Source organism: Cardiocondyla obscurior, linkage group LG05 (assembly GCF_019399895.1).
Source record: "Cardiocondyla obscurior isolate alpha-2009 linkage group LG05, Cobs3.1, whole genome shotgun sequence".
NCBI lineage: Eukaryota > Metazoa > Arthropoda > Insecta > Hymenoptera > Formicidae > Cardiocondyla > Cardiocondyla obscurior.
This window is the reverse complement of record NC_091868.1, coordinates 5,383,321-5,410,509: the sequence shown is the minus strand read 5'-3', so window position 1 is coordinate 5,410,509 and position 27,189 is coordinate 5,383,321. Positions and strand designations below refer to the sequence as shown.

Below are 27,189 nucleotides of genomic sequence, written 5' to 3'. Positions count from 1 at the left end.
CGGGGAGCTGCTCGCCTGCCTGTCCGTCGCAGAGAAACGCCCGTTTCTTAAATATACGCGCGAATATACGTAGCCGTCCTGAAACGCGCTTTAGACGGTAGACCTACAGATGGGACGCGATCGTTTCGTACCAATAGCTCAGCGAAAAGCGTCTGGCATTTTGATTCTCAATATCTCAATTGACCCGCGAGATGAGATTCTCGCGTACACGAAGCGCCTTTTTTTTATCAAAATCGCTCTTGGTATTCGCAAGTTCGAAAATATATCAAAAAGTAAAAACTTAAGAGAGAAAAAAAATAAAATAAAATAAAAAACCAATTTTACAATTGACAAAAGGTGTGACATGGCAAAAGGTTGATTAAACTCGCGATATAATATGACAGTGAACTCTCAAATGTACAGTCTGATTGTAATATAGTGATACCGTTCACACCCGTGCGATTTGAAAATCATGAGAGCAACAACCGTGCGCCGCGAAACTATTATCAAGTATGTATGATTGTCTCGCGGTTAATAATAATAGCGCCTGGCGCGTCACGATGACGCTGACCAAACAGCCTCATTCCTATATAGTTTAAATGTCTCGTTGTCGTCGTCGTATCATTTACGTCATATTGGGCGAGTCCAATGTCACGTACCGTCGTATACGTAATCGAGTAAGTTTCCCCGTTTTCTAATTAAAAAGTGTACACGAGCGAGACATAACGCGACATGATCCGGAGATTACGCAAGACTAGGTGACACGTCTCCGTCTGTTAATTTATCCGGATGCAGATCGCCGTGCGACGACATTGATTAACAGATGGTATCACGTCCTTTCTTTTCTTTGCAAGCTAACGAGTGTTTGAATTGTTGAGCACCTTCATTTGCTTTTTATATATGTATGCGATGAATATTCGCGGGATTATACGGGATTATACGAGATCATTGTACCACGACGGGACCGCAAAGAATCGCTATCGCTCTTCGTTTTCTATTCATGCATAGTTTTATCTTTGCGCAAGTAAATAGAGAATCTTCGCACGAATAATAACCATTGAAATTACGATGGATTAATTCGCTTCGTAAAAGCAGAAAGCGTACTTGTAAAAAGGAACTTGTCGAAATATAGCACTCTACAATGTAGAAAGTGTAACCGAGATGTAACCAATTAACTTCTAAGACATTTGATTTTATTTAGTGAAAAAAAATTAATATTATAATTTGAAATAATATTTCGTAATTTTAAACTAAGGTTTCGCGGAGCGCAATAGCAAGAAATCAAATTATTTATTAATATTTCTTTTCAATACAAAAATTTTTGTATATTTGTTATAAATTTTTTAATAGATTTAGATAACTGACAGATAAGCACAATTTATAATATAAAAAAAAACCATGCGCGCGTTACGCGTGAGCTATTTTTCGCAAGGTCCTAATTACAAAGTACGAAAAAAAAAATAATTACCAACCTGCATGAGGTTCAGCGGAATTGTAGAATTTTTCCAGTGACTGTAACATAAGAAAAATATTAATGTAGACATGTAAATTAATCAATTAAATTAATAAAAAAAAGGTAAAAGTTTTTATTTAATAAATATTTTACAAAAAAAATTTATTCTTACTTAAGAGTTGCTCCACCGATGCACGATGCCCCCCGGGCCTGCTCCTCCTCTCAGATGGGACGTGTCGAGTCATCCTTCCGCGCCGCGCACAAGTCACTCGCGAACACCCCGACCGTGATTTTACAATTCCCGAAAATTACCGATCACTGTCGCGCGTTATTTTTCCGTACTCCTGAAAAAGAAAATCCTGAAAAAAAATACAAGTTACTGACTTACCCAATCTGCATACAGCGGAGTTGTAAAATTCTGCCGGTGGCTGTAACATAAAAAGAAATATATTAATGAAGACATGTATAATAGTTTAAAAAATTAATAAAAAAAAGTAAAGGTTTTCTTTTAATAAAGATTTTATTGGAGAATATAATGCTTACCTAAAAGTTGCTCCGCCGATGCAGGATGCCTCCTGGTGGGCCTGCTCATCCTCTCAGATGGGACGTGACGAGCCATCCTTCCGCGCACAAGTCACTCGCGGACGCAGTTTCGTAAAATAATAATCGTAAAAAAACGCCCGTAAACTATCGGCACTCCCGATACGACCGACGAACCGGCTGCGGTTCGTATATATATTAATTTCGGCGGTTACGATACTTCCGTTGACTCCTGTTGATGCAGCTGTGACGATCTGTAACAAAAAAAAAATATATAATTTAATTGTAGAGATGCTACAAGTATTTAGTCTTTAAAGAAGTTTCGAAAAAGTGATTCTCACCTCTAGGGTTGATCCGTCGACGCACGATGCCTTTACCGAGGCCTCCTCCTCCTCTCAGAACATCAGATCCTTCCGTCGGAGTTGACCAGCTTCCTCCAGGCCATTCGAAATTCGTCCTCGCTCTGCTTATCTGCGAACAAAAAGCCCAGACAATTAATAAAAATTACGCGAGTTTATACAACTTCTAAAATAGAAAGTTCACCTCAGAGAGATGAGCGTACAAGTAAGGATGTGGCTTACTTTAAGGAAAGGAGCGTAATCACACGTCCTCTCCTCACACGGATAATGAAGAGGAGAGGATAGTTCTCGTGCCGGGCCGGGCGGTTTTCGTTAAACGGAAGTGCGAATTTCGGTACGCAGACACGTGCTTACTGTACAGTGCGTAGTGCGTGTATGCTCGCGCGACCGCTGGAGAAGGACAGAGCGGAAGTGGGAGTAGTGGGGGAATATACCTAGCTCGCGGCACGTAGGCTCGCGCTCGCCTCACCCCTCTTTCCCCCCGGCTACCTACTCGTTACTCACAATTTAATTTTAATATTTCGGATCGATCGATCGTCGATCTGTATAAAAAAAAAATGTATATGATTTAATAAACGGCAACAATTTTTTACAGAATAGATTCTTATCAAAAGATTATCTAACGAAGAAAAGAATAAGTTAAGAGGCACCAGGAAAGATTGGCTTCCAGCTATAATATCATCATCTTGACAATTCACAGAAGGAAATTTACAGAAGGAAGGAGCGATCAGCTGATACGTAAGACGAAGTTATGCCGAGTGCTCCAACAGGAGCTGCAGCCACGAATCGCAGATGCGCGGAAAAGGCAATCATAACTTTCAATTATTCTTAAGCTACGCTTGGTCCCTTCATCACGCTGATAACATCGTTCTCTACTCCCGAGCTCGGTGTTTTCTCGTTCCCAGCTGTCGCTACCTTCCCTCATTTCCACTATCCGCGAATATCTCGCTGATTGTATATACCAACAAAGCCAGCTAGCGATTTTTCATCTACGGAGATTTTTTTTTTCGCGGCGTCAGTGATGCGTTTATTACGAACGTGACCACGAACTGTCTCAGAAAATCTTCAGCGAACCGCAGAAAGACTTGCAGGCTGGAGACGCGAAGTCATACGTTCTCGTTAAAATTTAAATTTACACTTCTATTCGTGGATATTAAGAAGTACGAATATTAAAGATACTAGAACTTTTTTAGTTAAAAATAATGTCTGCGCTAAGAGGAATAAACAATCCGAGAAAACTGTATATGAAAAAGAAGCTCCGCGCATTTGTATATGTTGACGGTTCTTAAAGTTTTAATACTTTGGCAGAACGGGTATTTGCGACATGGTAAAATCTCGTTAGGAAAACATTTAACTCGTGTATGAAAAGATTCGCGTTGGATAATTAAGTTTTTTCTACTTTCGCTCTAATAAGGTTTTCTGTGAACAACACTGCGCGCGTAACAAACTACATAATTGAGATTGTATATAGAGCAAGTCGTGGAATGTGCGCAGCGAGATGCAACTTTCTTCGATAGTCCGCCGGGGAATGCGAGGTCGGTAGAATGCAACATTTTCGATAAAGTGATTGCGCATTCTCGGAATCCTGGCGTTGATCCACGAGCAGATATCTTGTTAAAATTCGCATTTAATCAGCGCTCTTAGAGTTTCTATTCTTCTGCTGCCGTCGTATCAACCGCACGAGATAACGATAACATCGCCACTTTGCTTCGAAGCTTACGTGTTGCGTGGTCATAACGCATATTTCACGACCTTGCAACGCAATTAAGTGAAATTTTCTTTCGCGCGCTTCGTTAAAAATTACTATCGCGTGCATAAGCGTGTAAACATGTCGGATGCGGTTACGGTCTAATTGTACATTTAAAATGGATCTTTTTCACGTAAAGAGAGGATAATGAATACTAAAAATAATTAACGGAAGTGTAATCTCCGCATCAAATACAATATAAGCGCATTTAATTTTTGCACAAAAGTATTAATTTTTAGAAACAACAGTCGCTTATGCAATATTAAGAAATGCAATTTAAACGAAATCGTAAATTCTGCACTTTTATCTCACGACGTGGAATCAATTCTATAGAAAGAAACGAATGAAACGTAAACGATAACATGACGATATAATCACGCGATCTAATCTTCGGTATATACGTCCTTTGCGTTATAGTTAAATTCTAATCCTCTCTTTAGTGAAATAGTTCTTGTATGAAAACGGCGGCAGTTGAATTTCTATCGCCAAAAGGTATTTGTATCGTCCCAGATACAATTAAATATAACTTGATGAGTAAACTAAATGCAACGGCAAAAATTAAGTTATCTTCTACGGAATCGCATTAATATTCATCAGCCGCGATATATTGTGTACCGCGAGCGTAAAAGACTGACGCCGTCCAGTTCAAAATAAATGTTTGAAGCATTTACTTTAGCGAATAAAATATTCCATGTCTATAACTTTTAGTCTCTAACGCTGCTTAAAAAAAAATGTATTTTACAAAATATATATTTTTATTAATCAATCTGTGTTTTTATTTAAATATAAATTCCGTAGTAAACTTATTCCCATCGAATTGCATCCGCGAGCATTCGTATTGACAAAAGGAACGGTCTAATCTGCATCGGCGAGGCATTCTATCGACGAGATGCGGCCCCGTCATTTTTCTTCCTCGCGTCTCATTTCGCTTTGTTGCGCATTTTGCGCGAAATCTCTTCCGCATGAAACGGGTGGCGTTTCGCTGTACCAAAACTCGCTCCGTTCTCGCGAAGCGAGAGAACGACGCTTTCATCCGCGACAAGGATTTATTGGCTTGAAAGAATCGACCCTTTTGATGCATCTCATGGTGCACTCGCGCGGAGCGCGCGCCTTTCACGGTATATATCCCCGTCGCAAATAGCTCTAACCGCGACCCGCGCATCAGAATCTTACACGCCGCGCTTCCCCCCCGATTCCCCCGCTAATTCAGACAGGCGTATAAATCCCGCTACAAGAGAATCTCCCGACGGAGGCACGCGCACGCATCGCGTTTTGCGCAACACTTGCCAAGCATTATCCAGAGTATTATAATTAATTATTCCCGACGCTTAATCCCGAATTGAATGGCGCTCGCGCGATTTTACGACGACTCGACGTGACGCTGAATTAAACGAGCGATTCCGCAGATCAAATATACCCGAGTGTAAATTGTACCTAACCGTTATGTAACGACTAGCTTACCGATCCGTTGTTTGTTCCGCGGCTGCGTAGCAAAACTGTCCAGCACCGAGCCAGAAATGTAACCCTCGAATCGTCTAGGTACCAGACAATTGTTGCTGGTTAAGAACGAGCTAGAAAATTAGTTATCTAAAACGTGCTATACCGGACGTTTTGACCTATGCCAACACCCGCTCGACTGCCGAATTCGCCGGGCCAAACCAGTTCTCGCCGTCCGCCACCCGCGCGTCCCGCGACGCGTGGACTTGGAGCACTTGGACACGAGAGATGCTGTCCGATGTAAATAAACACACGCACGTACGTACTCACACTGACCGCTGATGGGCCCGACAGCTGGCAGACTCGGAAGTCGAACGCGCGTTACGTATATCAGTGCGCTTAATAAACTAGCACGCGGCGAAAAACGTTTAGATGTCTAGCTTTTCTGATTTGTTTTTAACAAATAATAATCGTCTCGCAAAACGGCCCGCTATAAACTCAGATATATTTTCCCATGGTATATTTCGTAAAAATTGTCGTAAAAAAAAATTTTTGAACCAAGCCACTATCAAATTTTATTTATTCAAATTGAAACATCGCGTATTAACGACCCGAATGTATAATATACAGTACGATTAATGAATAAATTTGTAAATTTCAATCGAGCGTAATACGTTGATAAATATCTTTAATTCGTACGGATATATTTTGTAGCGTTTCGTGCATTAATCGTGTGCAAACAAAATCACGAAGGCTTCTAAGTATACATATATATGGAGAAACTATGTTAAAATGACTTTTATTTGAAATATTTTATTTAAGATATTTATTTTTAAGTAAGCGGAAATCTTTCTATTCTTCCTTTTCCTCTATCTGGATATTGCAGTGTTTACGGAAAGATCACGAAATCGCGTGCAGCGTTCGCGAGTCGCGTGATCCGCCGATTAAAAGACGATTCCTGACGTGCATGTAGGTCCTGACCTTTGACTAACTATTAAAGGAAGCGTTTAAGTGAGAGTCATAACTAGACATTATTTCAGTTCGCAAAGATGCAAATCGATAGGAATGTTTTTCACGATTTCGCCAGCGTTACGGCCATCAGGGAAAAAATGTCTACCTTCCGGTTCCGCATTGCAATAATAATTGCCTCTACGATTATCAATTTATCCACCCGACCTAAAATCTTCTCTTCAGAACTTAATCAAAATTCGAATTTCGACAAGAAAGTATTTTGCTTTTATCAGTGTCAAATTTTTTAATGTCTATTAAATCTTCATTACGTTTATATTTTTATCGTTTATATTTTTATTTCAGTGTCATTAAAATCAGATCAGAATATTGTTTTGAAACTTTTGTAAAAATATACGTCTTTTAATCGAATATTATATTTTAGAATAACACCATCTCCTATTAAAAAAAAAAAAAAAACGTTTCAGTTTTACGAGATATTTTTATACCAAATTTGTGGAAACCTAAAAGCTGAGGAAGTTGTATAACGTTATTCCTAATTTTAAAGTCGGATAAAGCTTGAAATAAGATCGTAGAAGCGGAGGTCTCGTTTTGAGAAATGTGCAAAGCCGCGCTGCACTTTTTTCTTTTCTTTTATTTCAATTAGACGTATGCTCCGCTTCCTCAGAAATTATGAGGAAACTGTTAATGTGAAGTCGACGGTTCGTACACACAATGAGCCAATAAAAATCTATTTTCAATCGTTTATTCTGACCATGCGAAATAAAATGTTGAAACGTTCTTTGCGAATTACCCGTACGCTATAATATTCATGATAGATAATATCGTGAAATACCGCTTTGGGATATTTGCATACGCTTAAATGCACAAATGTGATCCAGATCAGCGTTTCGCCGAGCTTTGACATTTATACCGGACGATTTTTCCACGCGTGCTGTAACGGATGAATAAAGTGACGCGAAAGCTCGGCATGAAAATTAATAATGTCGCGAACCAGCGTGACGTTACGCGTACGCAAATCCGGCGACTGGATGTCTCGCACATCCGCGCGCCATTTACGCAAATGCGTACGCACGAAATGCTATTATGCATTCGGCGATAACGTATGTCACTTGCAACCGGCAGCACTTTACTAATGTTGACTCTATACATGAAAAACGTAAACTACGTGCGGTTACCTTTAAATAGATTTTCGCGTTACGCAAATACCCGGCAAACTCTTATTCACTCCCGAGAAATAACGAGCTTTCTACGGAACGGATGGAAATAGCGTCTCGAAGGAATCCCCGATGCTAATTGAAAATATAACAAATCGATTCACGGAGAGTCCTTACGTTTACATTCAGCGTTAGCTTTTCCATTTCATTTTGTGCTATTTTCTCCTTCAATTCCCAGTTAAAAGGTAACTGTAAGTAGCATTAAAACTGCCGTCGATTGTAAGTACACAGCATCAAACATATTTAAAAGTGGCATTAAACTTAATTAGGGGTGCTCAGCGTCGCAGTGAACTTAGAAGAAACTTGTGACCCGCGTTGAAAGGGGAGAGAAAAAAAAATACAAAAAAGAAACCTCCCAAAAAAAACACGAAAGAGACGTTTTCTGATTTATAACGTGACGCTAAACGACGGCGTGTTTGCGACACAAGCGCAATAAACCGGATAAGCACGGTAAACCGCGTATGTACGTATCGAAAATAATTCAATCGGCCGGCTACGTGACGAATGATGAAAGCGCAATGCGTGTAATTAGCAAATACATCGCGTAAGTATCGGTCGTTGCAGCGCGGGCTCGCTTCCCGGTCGAAACGATCTCGTCGACAAATAATTGCGCCTCCCCCCCGCCCGCCCTGCCCTGCCCCCTGAAACCCTCGCCTCGAGTTACACAAAAGCGCGCGATTGCGCGCCCGGAGTGATCCGGCTAATTATAATTCGCAATTATGCGGCGCGCTCGGTTGAATTTGGTATCTCCGCCGTGCTCGACGTTCGATGTATTTTACGGGAGAAGCGCCGGCTCGTAATGTGGGATGCGTTAAATTAAGTTTACGTGTTTCATCGCCGGGCGATACAGCGCAAGTGTATCGCGAAAGTACGTCGTTACGACGGAGCCGAAAATTCCTCCACTTTCAACGGGAATTTCATTCACCCGGAGTTAAATTTAATCCGCTATAAACTATTGTAGTGATGATGCGATTTACATTGTAATTACGTCCTTGGTGGTGCTCGCGCTTCGAGGGAAGGAATTTCGGATGCACCGCTTACTTTTATAGTTATTATATCGTGGCATATTAATGCTGTATGCACGAGAAATAAGCGAAGAACAGCGAAGACAATTTTTTTGCAGAGTCTGAAAACTTGGATATTTTTACGTTCAGTAACGTGAAAATTTTTTAATTTGTTATACGTGGTCGAATTTTTATCTTTCAAAAATAACACGGTAAAGTAATCAGTTCTTATACCCTCGATAATTATTTATATCGTAAAGTCGGTATACTTGCTAGACTATTTTTACTACTTGTCTTATTACATTTCAATGAAATTGTTCTCTCTTGCATCGTAAGCTTATGGTAAAGAAACGGTGCATTTGGTGTGGATCCTGTTCAGAAAGTCAACCGTGTGAACTAACGACGCGGGTCGACGTACGCGTTCGTCAGGTTCGCGAGCAGCATCGTAAATATCGCGCTGGTGAAACTGCATACGTTTCCGCGCGTGCTTTTATCTCCGTTCCCGTATTTTTGTCGTCGATCACTGCCGGGAGAAATATTTCCGCGAAACAGGACGTGCACTATCGATATTTGGTCGCGCAATATCAATACGCAATAGAAGAATAATCTCTGTGTGCGGGCTGCGCTCCTCGCGCGCTTTTTTGTGACGCCTGAAGAAAAGTTTAAAGTAGAGAACGTTGCTTGCAGGCACATTTGTTTACTGGCATAGAGTGCAAACCGTTGCCGTAAATTGCGTAAAACAATTCGCCTGGCAAACAATAGTTCATTTTAACTATGGATCGACGTATGAGAATTGAAAGGTATTTCTTTTTCCGGCGCTCACAATTTTGTCAAACGTAGCGAAAAGTTTTAATTTTACATAAAAAAAAAAAAAATTAATTTACTACTTCGATCCCTTTTCAGGTATTTCATTATCGTAACGGCGTAATTTTCGAGCGTTTCCCTTGATTCCGCGTACGGCAACGTTCGATTTCGCCCTCATTGCGGTGTGCGATGTGTCTCCGTTCCGCAAATTCGCAATTAAACGGATCGCAGAACTCTCGAAATTCGCGTCGGTTATTCGCGCTTTTTTCCCGGCTGTCACCCCGGCCGTTGGTCAGCCCCGACGTTCGCCGCGGTTCCAATTGTTCTCCGGAGAACAATTAATGCTCCGCGCTGCCATGGAAATCGTTAACGCGACTGCTCCGTCTATATTCTGCGAGGTGTGGGTAAATTTCGGAATGCGCGAGTATTAGTAGAGTCACCAGTCATCAGCGCGTAATCAATTTCTCCCGCGTGACAATAGCCAAAATATAATTAATTGCTGGAAATTCCAAAGGAATTTGCCTCCTCCGCCATTATCTCCTCCTCCTCCTTCTTAACACTGTCAACCGACAACGCACTATAAAGCACTATAATACATTCTTCGAGCGTAATTAACCATCTAATCACGAGTTATGGCGTCCTTCTCGTATTCCCCGATCAAGTTTAGCTCGCGAAACTTCGTCTCACTCTAATATCTTTGTTGATTATATAAACTACGCTCATTATCATTACTATCAACAGGGGATAATAATGCTTATTTAAATACCAAATGTCCCTCGACAATATGTATTAATAAATCAAATGTATTTACCATACATTAAATGCTCAATTATGTAAAACATATATACATATATTCTTGCATCGAAATATAACGGAAGCGACAGCCTCGCCGTTTTCAACGTTCGAAAGTAATTTGCAGGTAATTAATTCTCAACGCATCTGCGAGAGCATCTGAAATATCGAATTTGCACGGCGTAAAGGCGCACGATTCGTTGCGGCATACCGCCTTGAATAACAGTAAACGCATGACGGTCGATGAATACAAATCGAATGAACTATCGCGACGTGGCATTGCACCTTTGAGACATCTCTCCTCCTTTCCATGCTGCTGCGCGCACGTATCTTCACGAGCGGACTTCAAAATTGATAAAATACGACGTTAAGCGTATACATGACTGTCGTCACATGTTTGCCTCGTGTCACCCCGCGCATGTAAGCTACATCGTACATCGTACACGATATGAATTGCGCGGCGGCACAACTTTCTTGCGTAACTCGACAATATATCTCGCGTACGCAAACGAAGGAGAAGTTATTTTGCAATAAATTTTAATATCGACGACAAATCGATATTCGACACAAAGATTTCAAGAAAAGTCGAAAACGCGCCGTAGCAATTTAATAATGGGAAAACCGCGAGGGCTGAACCGCTGTCGCGGTTAAAATAGACGTTCGATTAGTTGCAGCAGAAACTTCTCTCAGCGGACAGCAATCAATACCGCGTGTGCGATGCGACGAAAGAGAGAAACGCTGAGGAATCGTATCGCAAACGTGTGCACAAAGTGGACTGTAAATCCTCGTTGTGGTAAGTAGCGGAAGAGGCGGCGAGTCGCACTACACGTCGCGAAACGTGATTACGCGGCGATAAAATGTTTTGCATCGCGACGCGCGTGAGAATATGTAACCCAGCGGTGTAAAAGGCGATTCGAGGACATTGCGGAAGTTTGCTTCGTATGGAGGTTTTGAAGCGCCGGGATGGAAGAACAGGCGACGCGGAAAAAAAAGAAAAAAGAAAAAAAAAACGAAAAGAAAGAATAGATGGGTGCGTAAATGTATGTATATACGTGTGAGTGAAATTAGATATTAACGTACATACGATATCAGGTAATGAGTGACGTAAATAGACTCGCTATGACCGACTGATTGACCCGCGGGTGAAAGGTGTTCTTCCGAGCTCTTGTAAATTTTGAACGTATGACTTTCATCGGTTTCATTCGCATCACGTAGAATTACAAGAGTTTCTAAATTTGTTTAGCTTTATATAATTGTGATCAGAGGAAGAACAAATATGGATATTTAATATGCGTGCAAAACCGGAAGTCGTCATAACCCGCGAGGATTATAATACATATTAATAACAGTTATTATTACTGACATTTAATGATGACAGACTGCAATCGCTTCCTCCGTGTGTCCTTTCGCGCGACCTTCGTGTACGTTCAAACGAATAAAAATTAACATTCTACGTTAGCCAACTGCAAATCCGAGATTGAATTTCACGATGTTGTCTTTAACGACGTACTCCCGCGACGTTCCATACGTATTGCAAGCGAGCAATGTTTGATAATAAGTAAACGTGCACCCGGTCCGAATGTTTATTGCGATTTTACAATTGTTTAATTATTTGCACCCGCTGAGAATACTTTATGCATGCGCTGTTATAATATAAAGAAGATATCGACCTTTTTTTTTTGTAAACTCGCCGCCTTTCAATACCACGAGACCATAAACGGATATGTTACGGAAAACTGCGCCGACATTGTTTAATCGTTTCTGTCGGACGACACTTTTACGATGCGTTTAAACATCGACGTTTATAAACGCGTTAAATAAATGCTCTTTTTGCAGATTTCATCGCACGGGTTTATTGTTAACGCCGCGAAATACCGTTTCGAAAATCTCATTACGTGACGCGATTGTTTCGTTATAAATCGCCTGATCGTGTTTACCTTTATGTACGATAAATCCGTGGGCGCGTACACGCGAATCGAGAACCAGCCATCGTTCGAGAAAAAAAAAGAAAGGGGAAAAAAACAAAAAAAAAATTTGTCCTTTTATTTTTCACAACTATTAAACCCTACTACGTTCGCGTGAAACTCGCGTATTTTCTCATCCGTCATTTTCGTCGCGCCGTATATTTTTTTCCTCAGAAATCCCACGATACACACGGAACGACCTCATTTTGCATCAGAAACGAACTGGCTGAATCACACGTAATTACGCGTGCGCTTAGTCTTTTTCGACAGACGGAAAATATAATTTTACCTCCGCGCTGAATGCTAATTGAAAGTCGGAAATGAGATTCTTCGCGGGATTCGCCCGATGCGCTTAATTACGTCAATTCGCAACGAAGCGCGCGTATAAGATAGAGAGAAATAGAGAAGGGTAGACGCGTGGACAGAGATGGGTCCGTGGCACGGAAAATTAGGTTACAGCGGTTTCGATTCGATCTATTCCCGCGCGAGCGCTCATTATCCGGCATTATCCTAGTCGATCTGTACCGGTAACCGTATATGCGCCCGTGCCCGACGACCTGGGTATTCGACACACCTGGTGCAACGACAGATCACGCAGCCGATTACCTTCCGCGGCTGCGAAGATTCTGCAATTTATTTAAACGCGACCAACGAGCGCGCCATAGCTAGTAATTATTTCAAGCTTTAATAAACTACCGTGCTCAAACGAATATAGGTATGTATAATTATCCAGTATATAAAACGTTAAATCGAAATTACATAAATTCGCAAGTTTAAGCGCGGAAGATAATAAAGGAGAGCGTAACGTAACGTGCGAGGGGCAGAAAATGTACGCGCGTTCGCACGAATGAATTTTTACGTGTGCACCGCGAAAGTAAATTAGCAGAAAAAATTACGCAGTCAATTGCTTGATTGCCGAGCAATGCCGAAACGAGATTATCGATTCGGCGGGTACCAGTCGTGCACGCGGGTGGCGGCAGCAAATTGTACTTTCGTAGTTACGGGACGTACAAATTGCGGTGTGTCGTATCAGTCGCCGCCGATAAGCCATCGTTGCTGCGCGACCGATTAGCATAATTTCAGAAATACCGGAGTCATCCTGGCGCACGTGATGCCCTTTCCGACCGATACACTGAGGAGCGAAAGCATACGTTGCACCTGCAACACGTCCGCGTTATGCACCTCAACACGCGCTATAATGCGCGAATTATTCCGAATGCGGAAAATTCCGGTCGGTTAGATATATACCGTTCCTACGATGGCATTATTCCAATCCTATTTCATCCACAGGTGATTACCGAAACTAATTAGACATAAAATTGCGTGTACGGTGTGCACTTTCGATATTTGACTATCGCCGGGTCTCATTAAATAAAAATTCTCTCTCTAACGAAGAAGTAATATTTAGTCGTTATTAAAAAAATATATAATCGTTATTATTTAACAAGTTACGAGTTAATACTTAGTAAATTATTATTTAATAAATTATAAGTGGATAATAATTAAATCTAAGTTTCTAAAAAAAAACTGTTTAAATTTGAATTTTTAATTGTAACGTAATCTACTAGCATGATTAAATTAATGTTTGTCAAGGAGCTTCTACGATCTTACTCGTAACGTTAATCACTATGACAATTTCACTCGGTAATTAATTTAAACGTGTCATCATGTTCAATGTATTTGACAGTAAGTATACGGTAGGTAGCAATATTAACGTTTCCCTAGCTAACGTTTCCCCTCGCAAATCGAGCGAATACGAATAACACCGCTGTGTACCTGCTTATTTGCAAAAGAAAACGGTTGCTCAATGGCTCCGCTTGCTCGTTCGCTCGTGAAAGCGACACGTCGTGGTATTACGTCGTTTGACGTAATTAGCAACTAGTCATTAATTCTCGCCACACGTGCGTCCTACGGGGAGCAGTCGTTCCAACGGAAATACGAGCGACTTGACCTTTACGCACGAGCATTTCGCCCACAGGAGCAACGATAAAAGTGCTCAATACGATAAAGATCAAGCAGATTGACATAAAAATGTATTGTTTACCGTACATTAGGTACATCAGATTTTTATCTCTTTTGCGGGTAATGATACTCTTAATGGATTGCCTTTTCCTTCGGAGTAGTTTGCATTAAATAAAAATTATTTATTTCTAGCCGGATTTGAACTCGGAACTTTAGAAGATCATTTATCTTAATGCGCCTCGATTCGACCGCAAGATTTTAATATCTCAGGCCTATGTATCCTCATTGCGAACTGCGAAGATGAAGAGAAAACGGGAGAATGTTAAAGGCGCGAACGCGCGTGGTCTAATTGGATTTATCGCCTTGCACAGTGATCTCGTTCTGACAGAAAGATACGTAGCAGAAATCGCGGAGGTAAGTGCTTGTCATGTAACGGTGAAATATCGTCCGAAACGGCCTTTAGCTCGGTAATAATCGGCGAAGTACAGTAAGAAGGTACGGTCGGCTTGACGTTGATTTATCGTCGGTTAACCGATGTACATACTCGGGCGTCCAATAATTTTTTCACGTTCAAACGACTAAAACTTCCTGCATATTTTCTCTTTCTAATGTAGCCCAAATTTGGCGCTTTTACACCGCGAGGTCCGGAGCGGCGCTATCCACGCCGGGACGTTCAATCGCGAATACGCGATCGCAGCACGAACGTAACGCGAATAAACACTCGCGCGACAGTTAAATGCGCAAACGCGATAACATTTACGTAACCTCGTTTCTTCGCGTCTTCTTATCCTTGATACCGAGCCGCGTATTCTCTCTGCGACATATGTCGCAGTCGTCATATCTCATTTCACAATTCGCCGACGCCGAACGGCGTACTTTTTACGTTTTTCTTCTTACGTAGCGTCTCGAAAGTTTCTACGCTTAGCATCTTAAGCCTGTATATCCCCGCTGCATGTTCAACGCCCGTACGAGGGAGGTTGCCAAAATCGAAATATTATTTGCGAACATACGAGAGCGTTTGATAAAAGATAAAAATCAGAACCGGGTGCTTTCTCGTGTGCATTGCAGATCTCGTCATGCCATTGTTTACACGTGTACATACGCATATATGCATATATCGAAAAGAGAAAGGGGGATTGTCTCGCAATATTTCCCTATTCTACGAACATCGCGTCTCGGAATCAAATTCGTAAATATGCAACTGGAGCGGCGATGACTGGTAGCATCCACCCTACTTCCGCCTGCGCGCTTATTGGCCTCCACTCGAATTTTTCCCGAATGCCGCGAATTCACCCTCGTCTTCTTTTATTTACGTACACATCGCCGCAATTTTTCTAACGCTTGCACGACTATCCGCGCGTGCATCGCCGCGAGAAACGTTCTCCGCCGGGTTTTGCTCGTCGATCAAAAATTACTTCATTACGGTGCCACGTCGTCAATATTTTATGCGTTATCAATATTTCGTTGGGTGATAAATAACCGTCGAACAATTTCTCCGGTGAGCTCGCAACCATCGCGGCAAAAAGATCTTTTCTCTTCTTAGCGGCGAAAGAACGACGTACAGCGACAAGAACGGCGCGAATCATTAATAGTCGCTATCACGTTGCCACGTCGGCGGGCTCTCTAATCAGCTTCGGACCGAGTTAGTTACTTCGTCGAAGTCTGTAATCAACGCCCTCATCGGCGACCACCATTAAACAGGCACCGTCAGAACTATCCAAAAGTAATAATTGCAGCATTCCGCGGAGGTTGAATGCGCAAAGGCCGTGATGCGGATTTTGTGTACATAAAGACGCACGGGTAATTCCGCAGTATCTTAACGAGAAGCTCGGCGGAAAGACGAGAAAATATTATTTTATTGAGAAGAGTAAACGGTGCGACTAAAACGAGTAAACGTCCGTTCAAAGAGTCTTTGGTCAATCAAACTTAAAGAACTTTGCAACTCTGTTTGCTAATTAATATGATTATCATCTGCTTGAACTTTAAAAATTATTGGGTGTCCGTTGCATAACGATTTTGTTTCTCACTCAATGAGAATAAATGTCTTTAATATTTTCGCAGAATCTTTGAACTTTTCGCTCTATCTACCTTCCTACGCAAATCAATTTCTGTAAGTTACGCGAAAATTGAAATGCTAAAGTAATAAATAAAAGTCACAGTCGGCTAAAAGAATTTTACGTTATGCAATCGCGATGTGCCGCTGGTGCATCTACCGAATTAAAATCTACTGTTTTAAATCGTGGCGGATACGATGAAGGTAAATTGAATTTAACAGGGCGATCGTGTAATTCCGGGCAATTCCCAAAATACTATTAAGGCTTTGTCCAAGTTATTCCACCTTTCTGGGCGGGCGCGGTCGTGCGATGGCGCATGTAATTACCCATGGAGATTAACATGCAAAACTACACTCACTAAGCGTCGCATCGTACAGATAAGCAGATACATACATTAAAATGCTAATTATTTCGGGGGCGCGGCGATAAAAAGAGAGAGTAACAAACTCACCCGCGACACGCCGACCCTCATTAGAACGTGATCCTTGATGACCCGCTTTACTCGCTTGTTTTAGTGCTTCCGTTTTAGAATTTTCAAATTTCAAAGTGACCCCGATAAAATGTTTGCACAATCGATAACCCGACGCGAGAGAAAAAAAATCTGGCAGACTTATGATTTCCATTAACGTTTATAATTTCAATAGAAAATTGCGATTCTCTAATTTAGCATCGATTCGATTCAAATAATGGCTAACACAACAGTCCTATGTTTTGCGCGAAGATATCGGTTGCGTATCTTGATTATTGAATATTCAATTAATATTAGGAATAAATTTACTTTATAAAATGTATTCAAACTTAATTAAAAATTATTCCGTTTATATTAAATTAATTATATAAAAATAGTATTGTTTAATAATATATAGATATCACATTATGTGTTTTTCCTTTGTTAGTCACAAATTGCAATATTATAGTTTAGCGTAGCGTAGCTAAAGGTTAATAAACTATGTCCCTTGTAATTATTATGTTGCTCATTATCTGCATGGCAAGCTAGTTTGTTTCGCACAACGTTACCGAAATTATTAGCGAATCTCGAATTTCGGCGTGCAATTATTGGTTCGGTAAATAGCAAACACGTGTGCGCATACATTTACGTATTTGCTGTAACCGGTGACCCCGAGTCGTTAAATTATGTTATCCGCGCAACCACATCCGCCCATGTTAGAAAGTGCTCGCGGTAATCCAAAAGAACCAAGTGACCTCCTTCGATAATGAACATAAGTTTCTGATAATCTTCCTTCCAACACGTAAGGTGACGACAAGTGATCGAATAAAACATCATTTCCAAAGTGAAGTATTATTAAACGTTCAGGCCACGAAATGTATTATCAAATTAATTGGAAATTTACTTTATTTAAAAGTAAAATTTTATTTCAATGTAAAAAAAATTTGATTTCTTAGCTATATTTTTTAGTCAATACTGCCGATGCGGATTTGCGTATATAATAAACTAAGTTTGACAATCGTCAAATTCAACGCGATATTTTGAAGAGCAATATGTGATTACAACTAAAGCTCCATAAAACCATTTCGCAGTCGATCTAATATCTTTCGTAGAATTAAAACGCGCCCGGGAAGATAAAAAGAAAGTTATTTAGCTTGAGACTTCGATCCTTGGAGCTATTGAGTTGGTCCTCTCAAAACCTCTACTCTCGTTTACTGAATAGAACGGAGTGTACGCAGATTAACGAACCGTGCGGCATGGTTCGTGCCTGGTTTTCTTCCGTTTTATAAAGTTGCTTAAGAAGCTGTTTGCGTGTACGCAGACCGATAACTTCTTACGGAGTGGATTGCGGAGACGAGATAGAAAGAGAAAGAGTGAAAGCTCAAGCAGTGCATTAATTCAAATCAAACATAACTATCCGTGTAAACGATCATGGTACTGTAAATATGTCTACCGGTTGCAAATAAATCACGTATCTGCCAACTTCCTTCACAATCAATTTTCTACTTTTTTTTTTTTTAGTTGGATTAAAAAAATAATCACATCTTGAAAAATTTTAATAAACGAGAGAAATAGTTTTAATCTATTGAGCGTAAAATAAAACCCTTTCCAGCGAAATATTAAAGCCGCTCAACTTTTCGTGGATAAAAATAAAAAGAAGACTTTCGCAAATGTATAAAAATAAAGAGACAGAAGTAGGATTTCTCTCTAGCCGTTTAGCTGTTTCCCCGTGAATTTGTCACGTAATTTCGGCAAAATTTTTTTCAAGAAGTACGCGATTGCGGACGCGGATCGTAAATAATGCCTTCAATTTCACGGTAAATCGGCACGGCGTGATGAACGGGACAACTCTGCCGCGTAACGAAGTTGTCTCGTTATTTTGCACCCGGACATTCGTTCGTTTAGGTTTTGCTATCGACCGGTCGCAACAATGAGCGAGAAGAAGCAGAACAGCGTGGCGCGGCACCGCTGGCAATTATCGCTGCGAGTGCAAACTCATTAGTGCGCTTTAAAGGTGGCCGTTACGCCTTCGCGGAAGCACAGCGAGCGGCAAGAAGAAATGGAAACATATTTGCCGCGATAACGACGCCGACTGCAAATCTCCTCCCGTGAGCGACGAAAGAGGGACGATGCGGGGCGCGAGGCGGGCAGTTATTAACGCCAGAAATAAAATATACGACTTCTTTTATGTACTGTACAGCGACTGTATTGCGGCACCGCCGGCGGTCGAGTTTCCCGATGTATCGGTCGAATTAATTACGACATCACGATGACAACTAATTAATTCGTCGACGACCAAGACGGCACAGCTATCCCCCACGGAATTTTTCGTTAATTAACGAAGCTTGTTACGCGTATTTATTCCACGTGATTGAACTGGGATATATCAGGAAACGTTGCGCAGAAGCGTTTGCGCCGCAAATACCACTAATTAAATATTACCATTGAGCCGTGCTTAAAACATGAAATCGCGGAGACTAAAAGAAAGTCGCGAAACGCGCGCCGTACGCCGCACAAGTGCGATTATCTCTAGTATGCGCGTGATTTGAAAACAAAGGGAAGAAAATACACGCGATCTCGTACAAGCCGGCTCGACGCGGTTACTCTGACAAATATTTGCGCGACGGCGACAACGAGCAACAATTTTGCCGGGACTCTCTCGTGCTAATTCGCAACCGCAGTGGACGACGTCACGAAATCAGACAACGGAGAGGGATAGACGACGAAACGTGCGTCAACAAGGTCCACCTTTGCTGTTCTCATCGATGTTATTTGTTAGGCGTTATTTACACGAACTGGCGCGAACGACGGCGGCGTGCATGCATTCGCAATTATTGCGAACCGCAACGATGCTCGCAACGCGATACCCTATATTGGCGTATCGAGTTAACGCGCACGAACGAAGGCGAAACTGCGAATTCTTTAAAAATCGACAAGGCGCACGGCGAAAGGTGCACCAGTTGGATCGTCCGATCGCCCAAACGAAAACGGCCACGCGGATATTGCGAGGATCCGCAAACCGTAAGGTAACTGTCGCCAGATCGCGTTTACCGGTGGGTCGGCGTTTACGTTTGAAATTCACTCAAAGGCAAATTGGAATCCCGTTGGAATGTGTACAGAAAAGACGCAAAATCGTCGGAATCGCTCAGGTGGTCTTCTTCTACCTTTCTACGACTTTTCCCTACTTCTTCCTTACCTCCTCGCTTTCCGCGAACTGTGTTTCCCCGGCGCGAACCAACGTTTTCCTCGCGACTCGTTTGATATCGCATTTTCCGACGGGGCCCTAGAAGCCTCCCCCGCTCAAATCTGCACCCGCATTTCGATCCTCTCCCGTACCACTCGCGCGTTTCTATTACTCAGTAAATTGGTTCTCGAGTACGCGTCCCGTCCTTCGCTCGCTGAAAAGCCCCGCGGCGGATAAGAAGCGGAAGACGGAAATACGCGGCGGTGAGAGCTCCGATGAGGATAGACGGCCGAAGGAGGCGGTCTGCCTTTCTTTACTTTTCGCACGAATTCAATTTCCAGCGGTTTTTGCTTAATTGCGAATGCAGCCGGTAAAAGGAGATGGTGGGCGCGGCGCTCGGCCACGGCCACGCCGGGCTGCTTCACGGGAATGCTTCAAGTGCAAAATTTTATTTACAAAAGGAAATCACGTGCAATAACAGCGGATCTGCTCTCACTCCGCGATTACACGAATGCACGTGCGCGCGTGTGCATATACTATACATATACGTACGCGCACGCTTATTATTATCGCGCAAACGAAATAAGCCGAATCGTCAACGTGCAGGGTGCTTCAAGTAAATTATATTCCGAGTACAGCCCTCGTGCTCTCAACCTGGTTAACCCATTCTCTGTTTTTAATTTCTGCCGGATTTTCTAGCGGATTAACTCGCCCGCCTCTATGAAATATCGTCTGTTTCTAAAGTACGATATTTTTCCTCCTCAAGTAATACCTGTAGAACATTATTCATTGTGTTTTCGCGACTTTTTCTCGGACAAATGTTTGTGCACGACGTGCACGTATGGAACTATTGGGCCTCTTTTTTTTTTTTTTTTTTTTATCAATCGTACAAACACGCACGCGCAGGTGCTAGGAGGACACGTGTGTTTGCCTTGACATACTACTGGCCTGATTTGCAACACAGTCATGCACGGCCCAGCCTCCACCAGCCGGGCATAGTCGAACGATGATAAAAATTGAGACTAGGTCATGGTGGTCTAATTATCGTGCGGCGTTACGCGTGCGGCGAATAAAGCGTTTAAATATTTATTGCGCGCGTACACATTTATCAAGTCACGTTATTCGGATTTTCGACCCGATTTTCGGCTTTCGGCCGAAGTAATTCTCGACTCATACGTTTTTAATTGATATATTCGCTAATACGCTTTTATTTTATTTATGAAGAGTTAATGCTACTTTTTTTTTACATAAAACGATGGATTTAGCTCGAGACATCACCGCGTTTCTAGATGAGATAATTAATATTGATACAATTAATGCTTATAAACTCTGACGTTTTAATTAGCAGGTCGGTTATTAAAAACGAAATATTGGTCAAGAATTTAAAAATAATCTATGATCAATATATCAAAATTTAAAAATAAATTATCACGAAATATCTTGAAATGATTAATTAAACTGGCAATGTCGGATTCCCTGGCGAGTAATTGCAACGTTTCTCTAAAATTATGACGACGTTGCGCGCATAAAAAGACCGGTCCCGAGTGAATATTATGCAATGACCATGCTTTTCTCGCAGCATTTTAATAAGCTAGATATATTTTTATTTATTTTTTTTTTATATTAAATTCAATTCCAAAACACTGCGCGACTACAAGCTGCTTTAAAACTTAAAGAAATGTCCAATATCCAATTACTTTTAATTAAAACAAATTGCCATTTGTATAGTGAACGTGATTTTATATATAGAAAAAAACATAATTAATGATACGTAAAACATCGAAGGCTGAGCTACCTAATTTTACATTATTTCAAGGTTTCGTTTCTTATTTCGTTTCATTTATGAAGGTTACATCCGCGTTTCTATTTTTTTTTTCTTCACGTTATCGATAGCAAACAAAAATGCATATACGGACAGAAACATTCATATAATGCTATTTTTTTTCTCTTTCTCTCCCTTTTTCCGCATCATTAAGTATCACTCTAATATTATTATAATGAAACACAAAATGTTTTACAATAGCGACAGCGAAACAAAGACGACGAAGAAGACGGAGGCGATGATTATTCAGCAACGCTGACAATAAAGTGACGGGTGTAGTAACTTTGGTGAGAGCGCTGATTTTGCGAAAGCCTCTTGCACGTAAAAACTATCGGGCTGCCCTCCCAACCTTTGTCGCAATATCTTATTACTGCGAAATCCTACTCGTCTTTCCCCCTACGTTATTTGCATTCCGCTGCGAAATTATATCTTTCCAAATTTGCATTTCTAAATGTATAATTTTTTTTTTTTATGTATTAACAATTCAATTTTTAATTTAATTAACGTTTATTTGACGCGCGTATTTTGTTTTCATTTAGAACAACGAGTAACCCTCGTTATAGTTTATAGTGCCAAGGAATATCGACAGCTCGCTTGGAACAATCCGCTTGTTTCCGAGCACAGGACTTCCTTCATAGGACATTGGTTAAAAGGGAAATCTCCGTGCAACAAGCGGCGTGTGTTAAATGGATTTAGCCGAGTACCCAACCGCGCAACGTGACATTGATAATTTGCTACGAAGACCGAGCGTGGACGAGGAAATGTAAGAGACAATAGGGTCGGTTGGTACTGCATCCTTCCTGTTTCCGCAATGATATAGTCTCTATGTTACGCGATCAAATCCTTTGATTCCTTATATTATACCGGATCATTAATGTTAATTGCTGATATAGTAATAAACCATCATCGTTATTATCCAAATCTGATCAATTTCAATTTAATTGTATAAAATTTGCAGTAATTTCTGTTGTAAAATATAAAAGCTACTTTTAATATTATTATATTTATGATATTTATGTATCGTTATAATTCAAATCTTTATATTATTCAATAAAAAAAAAAAAATAAAAAATGGTTTCCTGTCAATTCATTTCCTTGTCGATGCTGTCGGAAAATTTTACGATCAGGAATTATCTAACTTTATGGAAAAAATCTATTTTTATTCGCGAATGAAATTTGAAGTATCGCAGATACTTCGATTTACTATAATGTAAAAATATAAGCAAAATTATTTTCTAAAATTCCAATAATCATAAATAGAAATTTCAGTTATATAATTTATGTCGGAAGTCGGGTTTCGTTTACGCAAAGCACGGTAAAATCGTTACAGAACTCGTACGACGAAAAATGTCAATAAAGCCTGTCACATGGCGCTTACGCAATCTATGGCAAAATCCTAAACTTGGTGCGACCGAAATGTCCGTAAATCTTGCGTAACTGTGACCGCATACGATCAGCTCTGACACGTCGTCGACCATTTGCTATTCACTTGGCGAAATAAGTATACATGCGTTATTGTTTTCGGCCCGCATGCGGGACTTGAGCTCCCGTGCATACATTACTTGGAACGTGTATAATTCAATGCCATCCGATTTAACAATATACGAAATTTAAATGTATTTCAAAGAGCAATATAAATTCTTTTTGCAAAATTAATCGTAAAGACAACAATAAATGAGTAAAAGAAAAAGAAAAAAAAATTAACTTATGGTGACTTATAAAAAAAATATTCTAAATACATTCACAAACTCATTTACGTTTTAAAATGTCAATAATATTGCACAGTTCAAGATTTCTAATCGCAAAAACGCTAGATGACCCGATGAGTTAATCAGGACACCATATGGAATCATCCGGGAATTACGAATCAACCGTAAGGTAAAGTGGCATCATCGCCACGTTCGACGTATGGCTATGTCGTCGCTATTTGCGTAGCGTCACCATAAGCTGGAACATTGTCGGAATCGCGAAGAACAGTTGGGATTTGATGGCCGGCCAAGCGGCGCTGCCGCAATCTGTGTGTGCTCTCGCTAATTGCGTAACGGTTGGCACAATCGGTGCTCCGGTACACGGACGGTACACATCGAGCACGTTGCTCACCTGCGACGGCAGCTAACACTCGAGAAACTGTTGAAATTTTCCGCGCGTGCAACTGGTCGACGGCGCTCATAGTCTGTCGTTTAAGGCTTTATTCCGAGGAGCGCGCTTTTGTAGCGACGAACTAACTTTCCCGAGATGATTAATGACGCCGTCGTTTGTTCACGACACTCGCTACAATCTAATTTGCAATTAACTCTATTGTTTGAAGTTAACTGTTCGAGAGAGAAGGTGAAAAGACTAGTCGAAACGTTTGCCGAAAATACACCATGGGCGAAGGGGAAGGGAAGGGGAAAGCGACACACCTACACTCGTGAGCTTCCGAATGCGCTTTGGCAGCGGCCTCCGAAAGCTCTTGCGGCAATCCTTCTTAACCCGATCGCAAATACGAGGCATCCCGGCTGGCGAAGCCAATAGCGATTCGACGCGACGCCCTTGCCTTTTCGGTGGCATCCGAAAATATCCGCGGAAGCTCGCGCTAATACTGATCCAGAAATGGACGATCGCCATCGATAAACAATTCTTTTAACGAGATAAAAGTACTGCGTGTTAATTATTTTTTTTTTTTTTTTTTTAACAGCGAAACGTCAAAGACATTAATTATGTCTCTCCGCGCGTTTTGCAAAATCGCAAAATCGCCCGAGATCGCGTAATGACACGCTGAAAGAATCGCGTCTGTAACTCAATTCGCTGCCCGTAAAAGTGAATTGTACAAGAATTGGTATTGAGTGGAGTGATCGAAATTGTCGGGCAAATGGAACGATAATAACTTTCCTACGATTTTTTTTCAAAAACAATACTTGTTGAAAGTAACGATTATTAACTTCGCCATCGAAAATTTATTGTTCGAATTCAATACGGGACCTATATTTAACACCTACGTTTGAAAATGAAAATCAGTAAAACGCAACGCGTTAGCTGATACATTTCTCGCGAATAACTCGATTTCTATCGCTCCTATTCTTCTTGCACCTCGTGTGGCAGGAGTGTCGGCATATGAAAACGGTTTGACAGGCCGTACCGCAGGTGTCGCGGGTCTTTATGCTGAATTACCGTGCACGGTATACCGGCGCGGCGCCAAGTGCATACACGCCATTAAAGCACGCGCAATTACCGCACACATGAGAGTGCACGCGCGCACGGGCTCTTCTCCGCGCAATCCCGATCCACGGCGTTATAGTAATTATTACGGAGTGTCTGCATTCCCGTGGCGTAGCGCACGCACGTTCGGGCATGCAAAATTGCCGGTCTGCAAGCCGCAACGTGGTCACCCGCGCCGACGTACATTTTCATTACCGTCTAATTGAATTAATTTTCTGAACGCGCACGGAGGGCACCCTCTCGCGTCGCCGTCTTCCCCCCTTGACACGCCACGAATGTTCGAAAATACGATGACCCACGTCGTAAACACAAATATTTGACGGGAATGAAATTAGCACTCCGCAATATATATTCATTACCGAGCATTATATAGCGAATTAAGTTTAAGAAAAATAGATTACTCGTCGTAAAGAAAATTAATGTTTTTAAGTGCATTTTTAATTTATTTATATATACGTTACTTATATAGAGAAAAATTGACATATATTAAATAATATCTATAAATACCTCACTCCGGATGAAATTTTAATTAATCCCTTTCGTTATCACGAGATTCAAAGGGACGATTACAGAAAATTGAAATATTTCATATAATAATGAGAAATAATCCTTGTGAGGATTTTGAATAAAACCCCTGATTTATTTCTGATGCAATTTGACAAAATAATGTTTCATTAAATACGTTAATTACTTTTCGTATTAAAACTTTTTTTTTTTTATGATATTTTTCGTTTCTCCGCAATCGCCTCACCACGAAACACGGCTATCAAATCAAATCATGTTATCGATTGCAGTACGGTGGTAAGGGCCGGAATTGTGCGGTTTTACTGTCACCGTCATAAAATACCACCGCAGAACGTCGACCGTGAAACTGTGCCAACCGACGAGGATTAGGTTAACCAACGAACTATTAAGGTACCTCGGACGCTCGCCAAAGGTTTTAATGAACCGCTCGTACAAATAAAGTTAACGATGTTCGTAACGTCTTCAAATATCCCAATTGAAAGTACATAAGTAATCCAATAATACCAGTATGACAACGTTAACAATAATCGGTTTACGCCGGCATGGTCGAAGAAACCTACTTCTTATTCTCTTCCCTATTATTCTAGTCTAGATAAAACTGTAAGTGCGCGAACAATAGCTGTGTGACGACTTTTATTTCCGGTCGAAAGTCGAAGTTACGCTGGTTTCAACTAGCAAGACATTATAGGAAATCTTTTCAAAGGATAGTATATACGTTAAAATGTAAGATGTTACGATGTATTTGTGAATTTTGGTAACACGTGCGTAGCGCGAGTGGTTCAATTTCCGATTGTGGAATGCGAGTGTAAGGTCGCGCAGCTTAAAGCAACCGAGCGCCGACTTTGTTTCGTGACCAACAACCTCTTCGCAAATCAACACGTTAAGAAATACTTTATACGCCGAATATTATATTTGATATTGACGACTTACCGATCTGCATGAGCATCAGCGGAGTTGAAGATGCTGCCGGTGACTGTAACATAAAACAAAATATTAATGTAGAGATGCTGGTATATCAATTAATAAAGTTAATAAAAAAAAGTAAATTTTTTTTTAATTAAAGATTTTATTTAAAGAATTAACTCTTACCTAAAAGTTGCTCCGCCGATGCAGGATGCCCCCCGGGCCTGCTCCTCCTCTCAGATGGGACGTGTCGAGTCGTCCTTCCGCGCACTAGAAACTCGCGGGATGGTCCACGACACTTCCGACACAAGAACCAGCCGCGATGTAAAGCGAGGTCACTTTTGTCCTTTGGTTAATTCCCGTCGGCGGAATGGAACGGCGCCGAAAACGTGGCCGTCTTTACCTGAACATATTAATAGAATTGATTAATATCTAATTCAGCATCACACCGAGTTTTTTATTTAAAATAAAAAGAGCAAGAGTAAATTAACGCGTCCGAAGCGCGCGCTCTGTGATATCTAGTAAAGCAAAGCAGAATTACATGCATACTTATTCCAGCTTTATCCTGCATAAAATTTAAGAGCTCAATACTTTGTGCGTTTAAACAATGAAACTTTTTTTTGTCACTTCCTGATAAAAGATATGCTTTCAAAAAAAGAAGAAAAAAAAAGAAAAAGAAATCTAACTTTGACCTAATCTATAATGTCCGTTTTCTCATGAGAAAAATTATGTATTTATGTATATATGCATACAGTATGTAAATATATGATAAACGCCGGCAATTTTTCCTTCGAAAGAAATACACATTTATATTTTGAAGGTAAAACA

General features: G+C 41.0%; 1 long non-coding RNA gene across 1 annotated transcript; it reads right to left on the bottom strand.

The window, feature by feature from the left end:
- Window positions 1-6: 6 nt before the first annotated feature.
- On the bottom strand, window positions 7-26,921 carry LOC139102717 (uncharacterized). The gene is made up of 5 exons (XR_011545747.1): window positions 26,548-26,921; window positions 26,389-26,431; window positions 1,976-2,443; window positions 1,605-1,860; window positions 7-1,491 (listed from the first exon to the last, which is right to left on the bottom strand). It is a non-coding gene; the product is annotated as an uncharacterized lncRNA (long non-coding RNA).
- Window positions 26,922-27,189: the final 268 nt, after the last annotated feature.